This window comes from Cetorhinus maximus, chromosome 5 (genome assembly GCF_964194155.1).
Source record: "Cetorhinus maximus chromosome 5, sCetMax3.hap1.1, whole genome shotgun sequence".
NCBI classification, from domain to species: Eukaryota; Metazoa; Chordata; class Chondrichthyes; order Lamniformes; family Cetorhinidae; genus Cetorhinus; species Cetorhinus maximus.
This window is the reverse complement of record NC_135883.1, coordinates 160,769,323-160,788,687: the sequence shown is the minus strand read 5'-3', so window position 1 is coordinate 160,788,687 and position 19,365 is coordinate 160,769,323.

The window sequence follows — 19,365 nt, the reverse complement described above, 5'->3', positions numbered from 1 at the left end:
TCACTAGAGCGATGGAGATTGAGGGGTGACTTGATAGAAGTTTACAAAATTATGAGTGGCATGGACAGAGTAAATAGTCAGAAGCTTTTTCCCAGGGTGGAAGAGTCAATTACTAGGGGACATAGATTTAAGGTGAGGGGAGAAAACTATAAAACTGATGTGCGGGGCAAGTTTTTTACGCAGAGGGTAGTGAGTGTCTGGAATTCGCTGCCAGAGGAGGTGGTGGAAGCAGGTACGATAGTGGTGTTTAAGAGGCAGCTTGACAAATACATGAATAGGATGGGAATAGAGGGATACGGACCCCAGAAGTGCAAAGTGTTTTAGTTGACGGGCAATATGATCGGCGCAGGCTTGGAGGGCCGAAGGGCCTGTTCCTGTGCTATACTTTTCTTTGTTCTTTGTTCTTTGACAACTAGGAAATGGACAATAAATGCTGTCTTTCTGATGTCACTCACATCCTACAGACAAGTACATTTAAAAAAAAGATCAGCACCCCAAGGTTTAAAAGGGAACGGTGAGACGCCAGGCATTTTTATGCCTCTGGGTTTCTCTCAATTGAGCAGCTGAATAAGATATCAAGTGGGCTGCAGTTCATAGATCATCCACTTGATCCAGTTTATCATTAGTTCATTAGAACAATAATCCCTAATCCCAGCATCAGAACTACTTGGGAACAGATGATGAGTGGACAATAAAGCTTTTTCACTGATAAATGCCATCGCGATTTAAGATGGCTTAATGGTGTTATCTGCCCAGCCTTCCCACACTAGGACTTCACTGGTGATCTAGTGAAGTTGAGTCTCAGCCAAGACTCTTTATATTTCAGTGTAATTTGTGATAACATCTTCTGGAATTGCTTGATAATAGATGAGGAGGATGGCAGTATAGTTACTAGGGAAGGGAAGTCTATCGGGAGTGTGTTTTTTTCAAAGTAGCCTCCCCAGCCACGCCTTGTCCTCCTTTGAAGCAATATATGTTTTTATTTTAAACAATTACTCCTTGACATTTTTTAAATTGCAGGTTTTTTGCCAGGGATCGACTGCTTCTTCTCTTGCTGTCTCCTGTAAAAAGTGGCGAGATTGCTGCCTGTCAGCACTTTCTGCAGCAGCTTAAAGGAAACTGGAAATGTGGGGTGGTCCATGCCGATTGGAACCACCACCCCCACCACCACCCAACCCCCACCCCAGCCCCACAATCTCTCACCTCCCTAACCCGAGGGAAGGCATGGCATCAGCTCAACATGGTTTATAATCAGTGACAGACATGGCTCAAGTTGAATCTCTCTCATCTCTGAGTCAGAAGGCTTTTATTTATTCATGGAAATGGGCTTCACTGGCTGGGCCACCATTTATTGCCCATCTCTAGTTGCCCTTGAGAAGGTGGTGGTGAGCTGCCTTCTTGAACTGCTGCGGTCCATGTGGTGTTGGTACACCCACAGTGCTGTTAGGAAGGGAGTTCCAGGATTTTGACCCAGTAAGAGTGAAGGAACGGCGATATATTTCCAAGTCGGGATGGTGAGTGACTTGGAGGGGAACTTCCAGGTCATGATGTCCCCATCTATCTGCTGCCCTTGTCCTTCTAGATGGTAGTGGTCATGGGTTTGGAAGGTGCTGCCTAAGGAGCCTTGGTGAGTTCCTGCAGTGCATCTTGTAGATGGCAAACACTGCTGCCACTGTTCATCGGTGGTGGAGGGAGTGAATGTTTGTGGATGTGTTGCCAATCAAGTAGGCTGCTTTGTCCTGGCTGGTGTCACGATTCTTGAGTATAGTTGGAGCTGTACTCATCCAGGTAGGTTGGGAGTATTCCACCACACTCCTGACTTGTGCCTGTGAGCTATGAGTCCAACTCCAGAGGCACAAGCACCAAATCTGGGCTAACATCCCAGTTTCAGCACTGAGGGAGTGCTGCACAGTCAGACATGCCGCCTTTCAGCTATGATGTTAAACCACTACTTTATATAGGGCAGAATTTTGCCCTTGTTGCGCTGGCTTGGCGGGGGTGGGTGGGGACGGTCGGGAAACTGAGCTCCACCCGTGATCGAGGCCGGAAGGCGATTTCATGGTGGTGGGACAATTAGGGCCCACTCAGCGTGAAACACAAACGGTAGCGCTCAGCGCTGCCTGTGCAGGTGGGGTGGGGAGTGCGAGCGTAAACTTCGCATATGCGCGTGAGTGCATGCTTGGTAATCTCCCTGAGACACAGAGCTGCCTCAGGGAGATGAACAGTGTTAAAAAAAAATAAAGAAATGAAAAATGTAATAAAACATGTCCCCTCATGTGACTCTGTGACATGAGCAGGGACATGTTATTAATTAAATTAAAAAATTTTTACTTTATTTTTATTTGCTTTAGGAAACCTCATCCCGCCCGTGGATTAGGCTTCCTAAAAAGTGCAAAGGCCTCTTAGCCTTTTCGCCTGCCCGCCAACCGTAAGTTCAGTTATCTTTTTAATGGCCTTAACAGGCCTTTTGATTAACAGCAGGCACGCCGCTGACTCCGGCGGATGAAATATCACGCGACTTTGCATTGATGTCAGAACGCTCGCCTGATGTCAATGCACGTCATTTTACGCTCGAGCGGGTTGGATGTGTGCCCGCCCTCTGAGCTAAAAATTTTGCCCATATCGAATGTACAGCACAGAAACAAGGTTTCTGGCTCATCTGGCCCATGTCGGTGTTTCCACATAAGCCTCTTCCCACCCCCTTTCATCTCACCCCATCAACATATCCTGCTGTTCCTTTCTCGCTCATGTGTGTATCCAGCTTCTCCTTAAATGCATTGGCGCTATTCAACTCAACCACTCCCTGTTGTAGCGAGTTCCACATTCTCACCTCTCTCTGGGTAAAGAAGTTTATCCTGAATTCTCAATTGGGTTTATTCATGTTTATCTTACATTGATAGCCCCTTGTTCTGGCTTTCCCCAGAAGTCGAAAAATCTTCACTGGATGCACTGTAACAACTCGCCCAGGCATCCTTGACACCACTTTCCAAACCCGTGACCTCTATCACCTAGAAGGTGGTCTGTCTGGTCTCTCAGATGGATGTAAATGACTCAGGGCACTACCCTGAGGAAGAGCAGGGGAGTCCTCCTTGGTGTCCTGACCAATAGTTAACCCTAAACCAACCTGGTAGTTATCACATTGCTGTGGGAGCTTGCTGTGCACAACCTGGCATTTCCTACATTACAACAGTGGCTACACTTTGAAATGGCCGTAATGCGCTTTGGAATGTCCTAAGCTTGTGAAAGGCGTTATTTCTTCTTTCAAATATACCTGGGGGTATATATATTCTGGTCAAGGATTTTTATTCAACTTGCATCTTATCATTCAATGTTGTCCACAACAGGACTCTTGTAGCCGAACATTTGATGTGAAACTGGGAACTGCCCTGTGGTAAATAGCAACACCTTACATTTAACTTCAAGTTCATGCCCCCATTGCTTTGGACTCCATACAGTGGAAACAGCTTCTTTTTATTGACTCTGTCAAATCTTTTAATCATCTTAAACACCTTAGTTAGATCACCCCTTAATCTTCTACACTCAGGAGAATACAACACAGTTTTAATAGAGTTCCTGGTAACAGGGGTGGTTGAGGGGGGGGGCGCGGGGTGGGTGGTGGATGTGGCGGCCTTTAACAGGGGTTCCAATGATGAGACAGTTTCTTCAAAAGATGTCCAGATGCCTCTTTAAGGCCGCTGGGGTTAGTTTTGAAGCTATTGTCTATCTGCACAATGACATTATTTTCCATTCAGTCAGAGCCAAGGGCCGGTAATTCTGTTTCTTGGTAGTGGGCCAGGTGGTAATGCTTGTCAGAAATTGTCCAATGTCTTCATCGTACAGGACCTGGTGATCAAAGGGCTTTAGCAGATGGTTTAGATTACTTCAAAAATTAACACTGATTTATTTAGACTGGATGTTAAAGGTAGAAGCACTGGTTGCTTTTTTGAGCTTTTTTTTTGTACAGAAAGAATTTCCTAATCTGCTCATTGCCTGCTTTGCAATAAGAATTCTAAGATGTCACATGACTTTAGCCATACCGTTCCTTATGTAACTGCTCCACAAGTCAAACTTTACAACAACTTACAGGGTACAATTTGTTTTATTTTATAATAGATCTCCTCTCTATTGCCCTGTGTGAATCAAAGATTATATAAGATTAGAGCTACAAAGCCAGATAACATTACCAGGCACACTGATGTATCAGCTAAAGGTGTCCCTGGACTCTGTGAGGATAGGAATGGGGCTTTGACGTCTAGCAGTACCTTGAGGTGGGCATCCAGGGTTTAGAGACACTGAGAAATGCCTTCCAGACCTCCAGAAATACCGGAGATGAAGTTTTTGGAGTGCTGGAGTAGTTGTGGAATATGGGATCAATTCTAGCGGGATCCTTGAACTCAGTGGCTTTTCAGGTTCTCACAACATGGACTGTTGTTTTTTTAAAATTCATTCATGGGATGTGGGCATCACTGGCTAGGCCAGCATTTATTGCCCATCCTTAATTGCCCTTGAGAAGGTGGTGGTGAGCTGCCTTCTTGAACTGCTGCAGTCCATGTGGTGTAGGTTGTTACGGAGGGCGTTCCAGGATTTTGACCCAGCGACAGTGAAGGAACGGTGTTATATTTCCAAGTCAGGATGGTGAGTGGCTTGGAGAGGAAGTTGCAGCTGGTGGTGTTCCCATCTATCTGTTGCCCTTGTCCTTCTAGATGATAGTGGTTGTGGGTTTGGAAGGTGCTGTCCGAAGGAGCCTTGGTGAGTTCCTGCAGTGCATCTTATAGATGGTATACACTGCTGCCACTGTACATCGGCAGTGGAGGGAGTGATGATTTGTGGATGGGGTGCCAATCAAGCTGGCTGCTTTGGCCTGGATGGTGTTGAGCTTCTTGAGTGTTGTTAGAGCTGCACTCATCCAGGCAAGTGGAGAGTATTCCATCACACTCCTGACTTGTGCCTTGTAGATGGTGGACAGGCTTTGGGTAGTCAGGAGGTGGGTTACTCGCCGCAGGATTCCTAGCCTCTGACCTGCTCTTGTAGCCACAGTATTTATATGGCTGGTCCAATTCAGTTTAGTTATGTGATTAAAGAGCACTGGAATACGGTCAAGAATGCTGTGTGTTGAAAGCAGGTTGTGGAATTTAGGATTGGCCAGGAGGAATAATAGTGAGGTGGGAAGGGGTTTTAAAGCATTAAGGTTGCTGGGGTCTGCAGTACTGGAGAGAGCAGAATCTTGTAGCGTGCCAGTGGTCCTGTACATTATAGATGTATATATTAAATACCTGCAAAATGAAAAAAAAACACTTGCATACACAAATTACACTGCTTAGTTTTACAGACCTGGTACAAACCTCTTTTCATAATGCAAAAATTTCAATTGTATGGGTTCAACTTAAAAGTACAACCTAATGAGTCCAAGCAGAAAGTACCAGTCACTGAGATGATCTCATGTACAACATCCTGTCCTTTAGGACTTAACTTGTGACATTATCATGCATGGCTGTCAACTGTGTGTTGCCTCTTGCCTATGAATTGAGAAGGTTGTGGGTTCACAGTCTCACTCCAAACACTAGAGCACAAAATCTAGGCTGATACTCCAGCGTGGTACTGAGTGATTGCTGCGCTGTCAAAGGTGTTGTCTTTTGGATGAGGAACAGGTCACAGGTGGACGTAAAAGATCCTATGGCACTATTTGAAGAAGACCATGGAAGTTCTCCTGGCTGATACTCATCCTTTAAGCAACATTACTAAAACAGATTATCTGATCATTATCATATTATTGGACCTGCTTCTTTATTCTTTTGTGAGATATAGGCATCACTGGCAATGTTGGCATCTGTTGCCCTTGAACTGAGTGGCTTGCTAGGTCACTTCAGTGGGCAGCTAAGAGTCAACCACATTGCTGTGGTCTGGAGTCACATGTAGGCCAGACCAGATAAGGACATCAGATTTCCTTCTCTAAAGGACACTAGTGAATCAGATGGGTTTTTTCCAACAATTGATTATAACTTCATTATTGTGCTTTATATTCCAGTTTTATTAACTGAATTCAAATCCCACCAGCTGCCATGTCCCCTGGGCCTCTGGATTACCAGTCCAGCAACATTACCACTATGCCACTGCTTTTCCCCCTACTGTGCACATATTGGCTGCTGTGTTGTCTACACAGTAATGCCACTTTAATAAAGGTTCATTGGCTGTAATGTGCCTGGGGATGTCCTGAGGCTGTGGAAGGTGCTTTAGAAATTCAAATTCTTTCTTTTAGTGTCCATTCTTCCATGATAGGAGTAGACTACTCAACCATGGGAGGCACCAAATTTGAGGATGAACATGTCATTGCTCACTATGCCCCTGCACATAGTCACTGTTGTGATGTAGTAAGCATGCCAGCAGTTTGTACACAGCAAGCTGTTACAACAGCAAACTGATAATACTATCTCCTGTTTGTTGTGAGATAATTATTGGTCAGGACACCAAAGAGAAATCCCCTGTTATTCTTCAAAATAGCTCGATGGGATCTTTAACTTCCACCTGAGAAGACTGATGAACATTTCATTCAAAGGGCAGCAAATAGCACAGCACTCCCTCAGTACTGGGCTGGTGTGACAATCTATGGCGGGATCTTCCGCTCCCGTTTATGGCAGGCTTCATGGCGGGCGGGAGTGGAAAATATTGCGAGAAGGCCAAAGATCGGGTTTACGCCGTTGTAAAACCAGTTTGCGATTGTGTGCTGCAGGCTTCAACGGTGGGCCACGTTTCCCACCATGGCATGTCAAGAACATCATTTCAATACATTTGCATCTCATTATAAGGTTTCCTCACCAGAATCATCCCCAATGCTGGATAATCCAGGCATGTCGGTGTGCAATTAGAACGGCGTGTTTCACAACGGTACATAAGCAACATGCACCAGGCAACATGCACTTCGTCTGTGACTTTGAGGTTCGTTTGCCTACATTGCATTGCACAGTGCTTGCAGCAACTCAGACCCAGCGCCAGGCTTCGCAGGCAGCACCATACCGCTTTAAAGGGGGGGGAGGGGGGGATGTCACAGACATGTCTCTACCTACCAGAACAGCGGTAAGGTGGGAATGGCTTTTAATGTGCTGAAGGCCAAGAGCTCCACTAGGGAAGGGGGGAAACCGGCCTAAGGCATGGGAAGGGGTTGCGGGGCAAGGCCTCCACTGGGGGGGGTGTAAGAGTGGGGAAGGTTTCACTCAGACACACGACTGAGGGCGGTGGTTGTGGGTGAGGCTGCGCCCTCTGTGCCAGGATGGGGAGAGAGTATGTTACAGAAAAGGAATAAATAATAACATTAGCCAATCGTCTTGGACCTGGAAAAATTTATTAATTTTGCTTCCAATCTCCACCCCTCCATCATTTTCACATGGTCCATCTCTGACACTTCCCTTCCCTTCCTTGACCTGTCTCAATTTCTGGTGATAGACTGTCCACCAATATTCATTACAAGCCTACCGACTCCCACAGCTACCTCGACTACAGCTCCTCACACCCCGCTTCCTGTAAGGACTCCATCCCATTCTCTCAGTTCCTTCGTCTCCGTCGCATCTGTTCTGATGATGCCACTTTCAAAAACAGTTCCTCTGACATGTCTTCCTTCTTCCTTAACCGAGGTTTTCCACCCACGGTGGTTGACAGGGCCCTCAACTGTGTCCGGCCCATCTCCCGCGCATCCGTCCTCACACCTTCCTCTCCCTCCCAGAACCATGATAGGGTCCCCCTTGTCCTCACTTATCACCCCACCAGCCTCCGCATTCAAAGGATCATCCTCCACCATTTCCGCCAACTCCAGCATGATGCCACCACCAAACACATCTTCCCTTCACCCACCCCCGGCGGCATTCCGCAGGGATCGTTCCCTCCGGGGCACCCTGGTCCACTCCTCCATCACCCCCTACACCTCAACCCCCTCCCACGGCACCTTCCCATGCAACCACAGAAGGTGCAACACCTGCCCCTTTACTTCCCCTCTCCTCACCATCCAAGGGCCCAAACACTCCTTTCAAGTGAAGCAGCATTTCACTTGCACTTCCCTCAATTTAGTCTACTGCATTCGTTGCTCCCAATGTGGTTTCCTCTACATTGGAGAGACCAAACGCAGACTGGGTGACCGCTTTGCAGAACACCTTCAGTCTGTCCGCAGGCATGACCCAGATCTCCCTGTCGCTTGCCATTTCAACACTCCACCCTGCTCTCATGCCCACATGTCCATCCTTGGCCTGCTGCATTGTTCCTGTGAAGCTCAACGCAAACTGGAGGAACAGCACCTCATCTTCCGACTAGGCACTTTACAGCCTTCCGGACTGAATATTGAGTTCAACAATTTTAGATCATGAACTCTCTCCTCCATCGCCATCCCCTTTCTGATCCCCACCTTTTTTTTCCAATAATTTATATATATTTTTCTTTTCCCACCTATTTCCATTATTTTTAAATGTATTTCCATCCATTGTTTTATCTCTACCTTTTAGCCTATTTCAATCCCTTCTCTTCATCCCACCCCACCCCCACTAGAGCTATCTGTACCTTGCTTGTCCTGCTTTCTACCCTTAATTAGCACATTCCTTAGATAATATCACCACCTTCAACACCTCTTTGTCCTTTTGTCTATGACATCTTTTGGCTATCTCCACCTATCACTGGCCCTCTATCCAGCTCTATTTGTCCCACCCCCTTTAAACCAGCTTATATTTCACCTCTTTTCTATTTTTACCTAGTTCTGTTGAAGAGTCACACGGACTCGAAACGTTAACTGTATTCCTCTCCACAGATGCTGCCAGACCTGCTGAGTTTTTCCAGTTATTTGTACTTTGGTCTTTGGTTACCGTTGTCTTAATACAAGATGTCTGGGAGCAGCCTTGGCAGGATGGGGATGAGCAGTGGCATTTCGGGTGGAACTTTACACACCCTCCCATGGGCGGGATCTTTCAGTCCCAAAGTCAATGAGCTTTTGAACAGCTCACCACATTTTCGGGCCATGCCCCTGCTGTGACAGGGCCATAAAACTCCATCCATAGAATAGTTATGGATGTATTTTACTACGATCCTTACACAGAACGAACATGAATTTGAAGAATTCTACAAATACACACACTTCCTATCATGACTGGGGACAGGGCTGGAGTGGGGTGGGCGGGGGGGGTGGGAGCTTGGTTTGAAGGGGGTTGTGCCCTCAGTGCCAGGATGGGGAAAGAGCGTATTGCAGAAAAAGAAATGGCATAAGCCACTTGGGACAAAAATGGGAGGATCGCTAAGCGAAGAAATGTTTCAGTTTACATTGTTGAGCTTGCAAAGTCTGTTCTTGTTCCCAGTCCAGGCAGGGAGAGGGCATGTCAATCCAGTCTCAGTTGTGCCCATAATGTTGTGTGCAAGGCATTGTCATAACATCTGAACCGCAGATGGCACATTCAGTCAGGGGAGGCATCTGCAGCTGATAGATGGGGAAAAGGCATTGTGAGGGTATCTGAGGGTGTGGGGAGTTGGGGTGTATGTTTAACTGTGCAAGTGGCCTCAAGATGGGGGAGTGTGAGGTCTACCTGGGGCTTAGGCACATCAAAATGCTCAGGGGCTAGCAAAGGGATACCCACCACAATCACGATGGGATCAAGGAATACAGGGGGAGGATTGAGAGGTCTGTAAGGGAGGGAAACCTGAACATGGAGCTCCTTTGGGATGATGGAACAGGTTTCCATGCTGGCCTGGCAGTGAGAGCTCAGTATCACCACCTTCCAACCTACGGCAATGGTACAGTACAAAATTAAAATGAAGAGAAATTCTGCTGGTGAGGGCTCTGAGGGCAGATTGGAGGGCAGATGCATTCACTGGGGGCCAATTAAAGGGGCCCCCAACTGAACTGTGCATTCCCAAATGAGGAGAGATGCACAGCTGAGACATGTTAGGAGCCTTTCAATGACAATGCAGTGAATCAGGAAAGTGAAGCAACGATGTGCATTCATTCAAGACTAATCGCGAAAAGTGGCGCTAATCAATCTCCTTGTATTAACCCTTTGTTCACAGCGTGGAAAATCCCCAGACCGATGACGAGCTCCAGAGCAATTGGGTGAGTAGGCAAGCTTTAGATGTGTGTCAGAATCATGGCGCTGGCAGGGTCACAGCAGAAGAAGCCTCAGGTGCCCCCTCATATAATCTCATTTCCTGGATGAACATTTAGCCTCATGTTTATCCCCAAGAGTGTATATTAGAGTGCAGTGAATGAGGATCCAAGTGCCTGGCCAAAGCAATCTCATAGCAGTCAGTCATGCAAAACGGGGAGAGGGTGTTGAAGGAGCACCTTGTAGTGCACCCTGTGCTGGCCAGGATTTCAGGGGTGATTAGATTCCGACACTGGAACAGAGCCCTTGAACCCACATTCACTGACGAGTCATTGAGAGAAATAGGACCTTTGCAGGCTGATGCTGACTCATGTCTGTTTCTCATTGATGTTGCAGAGAGGAGACCACCAGGAAGAAGGAGCCTGGGTTTATCACTGCCTGTATAATCACATACTGGCAGGAGAGAAGAAGGAGAAGATTGTGACGCAGGCCCTTCTTGTCAATGCCTACAATACATCAACTTCGATAGAGATCAAGCAAGCCAGGACGCCAGAGCACTGGGCTTTGCAGTGATTTCCGGATTCCCTCGTGTGCAGGATGCCATCGACTGCACTCATTTGGTTATGAAAGCTTCCTGGATACAGGCACTGCAACACATAAACAGGAAAGGCTACCACTCACTCAATGTGCAGCTGGTCTCCGGCCATAAGAAACTTATCATGCAGGTTTGTGCCAGATACCCTGGAAGCATCCACGACTCATACATCTTGAGTAGATTGCAGATCTTGGGCATCTTTGAGGGACCATGCAGCATCCAGGGCTGTCTCCTCGGTGATAAAGGATACCCACAAAGGACGTGGCCTATGATGCCCGTGCGGCGGCCACAGAATCCTGCAGAGAGAAGGTGCAACAAGGCTCATGCTGCTACCTGAACATTGGTGGAGTAGACCACTGGCATCTTAAAGATGTGATTCTTATACCTGGACAGATTCGATGGAGCACTCCAGCACATTCCCCAGAGGGTCTCACAGATCATCATGTTGCATGCTGCACAACCTGGCGCTGCAAGAGGGGAGGAATTGCCAAACGCCAACATGGAGGAGCTGCATGTCTCCTCCAATGAGGAGGATATCGATGGAGATGAGGGCGTTGAGTTTGAGGAAGCTAAGGCTACAGGGGAAGAGGCCATAGCATGGGCCAGACGAGGCAGAGGTGCACATGACGACCTCATAGCCCCCAGATTCCACGAGGTGGATGATGAGTTGCAGTGAGTATCGTCTTGGACAAGTGCACTCCAATTTTTAAAAATTCATTCATGGGATGTGGGCTTCGCTGGCTGGGCCAGCATTTATTGCCCATCCCTAGTTGCCTTGAGAAGGTGGTGGTGAGCTGCCTTCTTGAACTGCTGCAGTCCATGTGTAGGTACACCCACAGTGCTGTTAGGAAGGGAGTTCCAGGATTTTGGCCCAGAATCACAGAATCACACAGTGCAGAAGAGACCCTTCGGCCCATCAAGTCTGCACCGACATGTGAGAAACACCTGACCTACCTACCTAATCCCATTTACCAGCACTTGGCCCATAGCCTTGAATGTTATGACGTGCCAAGTGCTCATCCAGGTACTTTTTAAAGGAAGTGAGGCAACCCGCCTCCACCACCCTCCCAGGCAGCGCATTCCAGACCATTAGCACCCTCTGGGTAAAAACATTTTTCCTCACATCCCCCCTAATCCTCCTGCCCATACCTTGAACTTATGTCCCCTCGTGACTGACCTTTCAACTAAGTGGAACAGCTGCTCCCTATCCACCCTGTCCATTCCCCTCATAATCTTCTATACCTCAATCAGGTCGCCCTTCAGTCTTCTCTGCTCCAACAAAAACAACCCAAGTCTATCCAACGTCTCTTCATAACTTAAATGTTTCATCCCAGGCAACATCCTGGTTTGTCTCGTCTGCACCCCCTCCAGTGCAATCACATCCTTCCTATAATGTGGCGACCAGAACTGCACACAGTACTCCAGCTGTGGCCTCACCAAGGTTCTATACAACTCCCACATGACCTCCCTACTTTTGTAATCTATGCCTCGATTGATAAAGGCAAGTGTCCCGTATGCTTTTTTCACCACCCCACTAATATGCCCCTCTGCCTTCAGAGATCTATGGCACACACACCAAGGTCCCTTTGTTCCTCAGAACTTCCTAGTGTCATGCCATTCATTGAATACTTCCTTGTCAAATTACTCCTTCCAAAGTGTATCACCTCACACTTTTCAGGGTTAAATTCCATCTGCCACTTATCTGTCCATTTGTCCATCCCGTCTATATCTTCCTGTAACATTAAACTCCCAGTGACAGGAAAGCAACGGTGATCTATTTCCAAATCAGGATGGTGAGTGACTTGGAGGGGAACTTCCAGGTGGTGGTGTTCCCATGTATCTTGTCCTTCTAGATGGTAGTGGTCGTGGGCTTGGAAGGTGCTGTCGAAAGAGACTTGATGTATTCCTGCAGTGCATCTTGTAGGTGGTACACACTGCTGCTACTGTGCGTTGGTATTGGAGGGAGTGAATGTCTGTGGAAGTGGTGCCAATCAAGTGGGCTGCTTTGTCTTGGATTGCGTCGAGTTTCTTCAGTGTTGTGGGAGCTGCACTCATTCAGGCAAGTGGGGAGTATTCCATCACACTCCTGACTTGTGCCTTATAGATGGTGGACAGGCTTTGGGGAGTCAGGAGGTGGGTTACTCGTAACACTATACGTTGCCTCTGACCTGTTCTTGTAGTCACAGTATTTATCTGGCTAGTCCAGTTCAGTTTCTGGTCAATGGTAACCCCAGGATGTTGATAGTGGGGTCTCAGTGATGGTAATGCCATTGAACATCAAGGGGTGATGGTTGGATTCTCTCTTGTTGGGGATAATCATTGCCTGACACTTATGTGGTGCGAATGTTACTTGCCACTTGTCAGCCCAAGCCTGAGTATTGTTCAGGTCTTGCTGCATTTGGACATGGACTGCTTCAGTACCTGAGGAGTCGCAAATGGTGCTGAACATTGTGCAATCATCAGCGAACATCCCCACTTCTGACCTTTTGATGGAAGGAACGTCATTGATGAAGTAGCGGAAGACGGTTGGGCTGAGGACACTACCCTGAGGAACTCCTGCAGTGATGTCCTGGACCAGAGATGACTGTCGTCCAACAACCACAACCATCTTCCTTTGTGCTAGATATGACTCCAACCAGCGGAGAGTTTTCCCCCCCGATTCCCATTGACTCCAGTTTTGCTAGGGCTCTTTGATGCCACACTCAGTCAAATGCTGCCTTGATGTCATGGGCAGTCACTCTCACCTCACCTCGGGTGTTCAGCTCTTGTGTCCAAGTTTGAACCAAGGCTGTAATGAGGTCAGGAGCTGAGTGGCCCTGGTGGAAACCAAACTGAGCATCAGTGAACAGGTTATTGCTAAACAAGTGCCGTTTGTTAGCACTGTTGATGACCCTTTCCATTACTTTACTGATGATCAAGAGTAAACTGATGGGGCAGTAATTGGCCGGGTTGGACTTGTCCTGATTTTTGTGTACAGGACATACCTGGGCAATTTTCCACATAACTGGGTAGATGCCAGTGGTGTAGCTGTACAGGAACAGCTTGGCTAGGGGCGTGGCAAGTTCTGGAACACAAGCCTTCAGTACAATTGCCGGAATATTGTTAGGGCCCATAACCTTTGTGGTATCCAGTGCCTTCAGCCGTTTCTTGATATCACGTGGAGTGAATTGAATGGGCTAAAGACTGGCATCTGTGATGCTAGGGACCTGCAGAGGAGGCAGAGACTGATCATCCACTCGGCACTTCTGGCTGAAGATTGTAGCAAATGCTTCAGCCTTAATTTTTGTACTGATGTGCTGGGCTCCTCCATCATTGAGGATGGAGATGTTTATGGAGCCTCCTCCTCCAGTGAGTTGTTTAATTGTCCACCACCATTTACGACTGGATGTGACAGGACTGCAGAGCTTAGATCTGATCCGTTGGCTGTGGGATCGCTTAGCCCATCATGGGCCAACGGTCAGAAACAGGAGAATTTATAATGGGGAACAAAAAAATGGCTGACCAACTAAATACATACTTTGGTTCTGTCTTAGCGAGAGGGAGGAACTGAAAGAAATCAGTATTATTAGGGAAATGGTGTAGGGGAAATTGATGGGATTGAAGGCCAATAAATCCCCAGGGCCTGATAATCTACATCCCAGAGTACTTAAGGAGGTGGCCCTAGAAATAGTGGATGCATTGGTGGTCATCTTCCGAGATTCTGTGGACTCTGGAACAGTTCCTACAGATTGGAGGGTAGCTAATGTAACCCCACTATTTAAAAAGGGAGGCAGAGAGAAAACAGGGAATCATAGACCAGTCAGCCTGACGTCGGTAGTGGGGAAGATTCTAGAGTCCATTATAAAATATTTAACAGCTGAGCACGTGGAAAACAGTGGCAGAATCAGACAGAGTCAGCATGGATTTATGAAAGGGAAATCATGCTTGACAAATCTACTGGAATTTTTTGAGGATGTAACTAGTAGAGTTGATGAGGGGGAGCCAGTGGATGTGATTTATTTGGACTTTCAGAAGGCTTTTGACAAAGTCCCACATAAGAGATTGGCATGTAAAATTTAAGTGCATGGGATTGGGGGTAGTGCATTGAGATGGATAGAAAACTGATTGGCAGACAGGACGTGTCCGTTTAACACGAGGCTCCACTCAATTTCGATTTGAAAACTATGGTCGTATTCAAGTTCCTTGTAAGCTCCACTATCCTTTCCCCTCCCCCTGTCACCCATGTCCCTTCTCCCATCACTGTCAACCCCCGTCGGCATCACGTTCCACTTCCCCACCGTCATCTACCGACCCAAGCTCTTTTCTTTCCAGGATGTCCAGGTGAACATGCACGTTCCCTACCTTCCTGAGAATCCCAACCCCATTCACATTGACCTCCCCGACCTACTGCTTCCTACGCCCAGGGTCCATGTCTGGCTCCGAGTCCCCACCAATCGCCCTCACTGTCCCTTCTACCGCTACCGTTGCACCCTCACCCCGCTACCCTACCAGCTCCCTCTTCCCGTTCTCACACTCACCATTCCCTCCTACCACGCCTATCCTCATTTGGTCCCCAGGAGGCAGTCATTAACTCCACAGACCCCTCCCTTGCACGTTCACCTGGACATCTATCTGCCTTACTCCCTCCTCCACCCTTACTCCTTCCTTCACTCTTTCTCCTGCCTCCCCAAGACTCCTCCATCCCCCGGACTCCTTCCTCCCCCTGCACTCCTTCTCCCCTCCAAATTCCTTCCCCCCTCCACACTCCTTCCCCTTCCAAACTCCAGCCCCCCTCCAAACTCCTTCCCTTACACCGTCCTCCACACTTATACCTACCTCGCCACGTGCCTCATTCCCCGCGTTACATCCTCCTTCTCCCCCTACTCCCTGCTCACCCCTCCCAATCGTACTCCCCAACACCTTCGTCCTCCCCAACTTCACCCCTTGCGACACCTTCATCCCCCCCACCTTCCCAACATCACCCCCTCAACACTTTCGTCACCCCATCCCAATCTCATTCCTGCTCCCCCCCAAACCCGGTATACCTTCACCTTCCTCTCACAGTCAAACCTAGACATTCCTCTCCCACTCACAGCTGAACATTCCTCTCTCCTCTCCCTCCCCTCACCCCCCACTTGCTGATCATCCCCAGCAACCTATGGCAGACCATGATGTTCCGAGGCAGACACAAGACATCACTGGAGACCTCCCACCTTCCGAGAGCTGCCTCATGATGGATCCATGTCTGTGAGAATTCCCCCAACATGTAATGCAAGTGTTCCTCCAGGGCCCGGTAGCTGTAGGGCTCCAGCATCTTCTGCTCCTCGGAGGTCCACGATCTGAGCAAGGCCCTAATGGTAAGTCCTGACTTCTGGACGTTAGACTTGTACAGATGTGTTCTGGGCCGGCGTAACAGAAAATCTGGTGTGGGGGGGACGTATCTGGTCAGGCCTTACTTTGCATCCCATTAGTGGGATGCAAAGCGGATTCACGCTGGCCTCCAGTGGGATTTGTGCTCTGCCAAGGCGGATACCATCAGATGGTCCCACCGTGCTCTCACGCCAGCGTGAAACCGGTTTTTGGCCTTCTTGCCATAATGTCATTACCACCCCCCCCCGCCCACACCCGCCATGATGCCCGACACCAACGAGGCTGGGAAATCACAACCTGTACCTTCAGCACTTCGCTTCCCCTCCAAATTCTTTTGAGTCCTATTTTGTGCTAGCCCAACTTCCTGCCCCATTCGTCTTTCTGAGGTGTTTGCTTTCTATAATGAGCTTGATAGAAATGTCAACTGTTTTGAGGTCCTGAGAGAATGAGTCGGAGCAGTGGGCCAGAGGGAACCGTGATATCACCATAATGCAAATAGTTTTGGCATAAAATTACTGTTTCTGCCTGAGTTGTCCCATGTTTATGCTTATTTTGAGTTGCCAGCTGATTGATTTACCAGGCTCTGGCACAAAAATAGGCTAGCTGGCTCCTTTGGAGCTGCATGTGACAGAAACATGGATTCAGCCAGAGAGTTTCCCAGCAATGCCACTAATCAATCAATAGTGTCAACAGAAAATTGGAAAGCTCAGGAATGGGGTCGGGGATCCCAAGACTGAGTTCCGCTCGACTCAGTGAAGATTCAGGCCTTAGGAACAGGAGTAGGCCATTCAGGCCCCTGAGCCTGTTTTGACATTCAATTGGATTATGGCTAATCCGCTTTTCAATTCCATTTACTCGGTTTGGTTCCATAACCCTTAATGCCGTTGCCTAACAATAAGTTTTAATTTTGAAATTTTCAACTAACCTTCATCCTCAACAGCTTTTGTGGGGGAGAATGTTCCAGAATAACACCACCAGTTGTGTGGAGGAGTGCTTTGCGACATCAGGCTTGCGTTGGCCTAGCTCATATTTTAAGGTTTATCTTTAATCTTTCATGGGATGTATCACTGGCAAAGCCAGCATTTGTTGACCATACCTAACTGCCCTTGAACGTAAAATTTCAGAGGACAGTGAGGAGTTAACCACATTGCTGTGGATCTGGAGTCACATGTAGGCCAGACCAAATAAGGGTGGCAGATTTCCTTCCCTAAAGGGGATTAGTGAATCAAATGGGTTTTTACAACAATTTCTGTTTTGTTTCATGGTCACTGTTACTAAGACTAGCTTTAAATTCCAGATTTATTTATCTAATATAAATTCCACCAACTAACATGGTGGGATTTGAACCCATGATCCCAAAGGATTAACCTGGGCCCCTGGATTACTATTTCAGTGACGTCACCACTATGGCACTATCTCCGCTATATTGGTCTGGACTCCCCTCAACAGAGGGACCCTTTCAACTCCATGAACCATCTCATCCATCTCACTTAGATTCCTTTCTCACCTGTGGAATGCAAGCCTAGTCTATGCAATATTCTCAGCCTTCTCTCTTATCAGTATGTTTCCAATATCACTGTGGATCTTGCTCATGTTCACTTATTGATGCACCCAATGGCCTATAACTTCCAAGCTCCGGGACATTGTAACTGAAGGGGTGGAGGGGGCTGGAGATACGCCAAAGATGTCTGGAGAACCCTGCCCTGCACCCACCCACCCACCCCAACCCCCCCACCCCCCGCCCCGGAGCTCCCGAGATAAGGGTTGCATGGCAATTGCCTGGGAAGTTCAAATTTCCGTTGGGCAATTCGCCTGCAGTGGGAAACATGTAAAAGTACAGTATAAATAACAAACTTTACTGTCTTACAGTAATAGTTACCCAGGTCTACTCAGCTCCTGACCTCATTACAGCCTTGATTCAAACATGGACAGAGGAGCTGAACTCCCGAGGTGAGGTGAGAGTGACTGCCCTTGATAACAAGGCAGAATTTGACCGACTGTGGCATCAAGGAGCCCAGCAAAACTGGAGTCAATAGGAACCAGGGAAAACTCTCCACTGGTTGATGTCATATCTAGCTGAAAGGAAGGTGGTTGTGGTTGTTGGAGGTCAGTCATCTCAGCTCCAGGCCATCACTGCAGGGGTTCCTCAGGATAGTGTCCTAGGCCCAACCATCTTCAGCTGCTTCATCAATGACCTTCCTTCTATCATAAGATCAGAAGTGGGGATGATCACTGATGATTGCACAATGTTCAGCACCATTCCCGACTCCTTAGATACTGAAGCAGTCCATGTCCAAATGCAGAAAGACCTGGACAATATCCAGGCTTGGGCTGACAAGTGGCAAGTAACATTCGCGCCACACAAATGCCAGGCAATGACCATCTCCAACAATAGAGAATCTAACCATCACCCCTTGACATTCAATGGCATTACCATCACTGAATCCCCCACTATCAATAGCCTGGGGGTTACCATTGACCAGAAACTGAACTGGACTAGCCATATAAATACTGTGACTACAAAAGCAGGTCAGAGGCAAGGAATAGTGCTATGAGTAACCCACCTCCTGACTCCCCAAAGTCTGTCCACCATCTACAAGGCACAAATCAGGTGTGTGATGGAATACTCTCCCTTTGCCTGGATGAGTGCAGCTCTAACAACACTCAAGAACAAGAACACCATCCAGGACAAAGCAGCCCACTTGATTGGCACCACATCCACAAACATTCACTCTCTCCACCACTGACACACAATAGCAGCAGTGTGTACAATCTACAAGATGCACTGCAGGAATTCACCAAGGATCCTTAGACAGCACCTTCCAAACCCACGACCACTACCATCTAGAAGGACCAGGCCAGCAGATAGATGGGAACCCCACCACCTGGAAGTTCCCCTCCAAGCCACTCATCATCCTGACTTGGAAATATATCGCTGTTCCTTCGCTGTCGCTGGGTGAAAATCCTGGAACTCTCTTCCTAACAGCACAGTGGGTGTACCCACACCACATGGACTGCAGCGGTTCAAGAAGGCAGCTCACCACCACCTTCTCAAGGGCAAGTAGGGATGGGCAATAAATGCTGGCCCAGCCAGCAAAGCCCACATCCCGTGAATGAATAAGAAAAGTTAGCAGAATTAAAGACACTTCTAATTTCTGGGTAACTATAGTACTGAAGCTCTCTCCCCGCAATACCCCCATGTCCCCCCTACAGGACTCCCCTGCCATTCCCCCTTGGGTCTCCCTCCATTCCCCCGACCCCCCAAACAGGATCCTCCGATGGCCCTCCCCTCCCCCAAATACCCTCCCCACCCAAAGTACTGACCACCCCTTCTGACCACCAGACCCCCCCCCACTG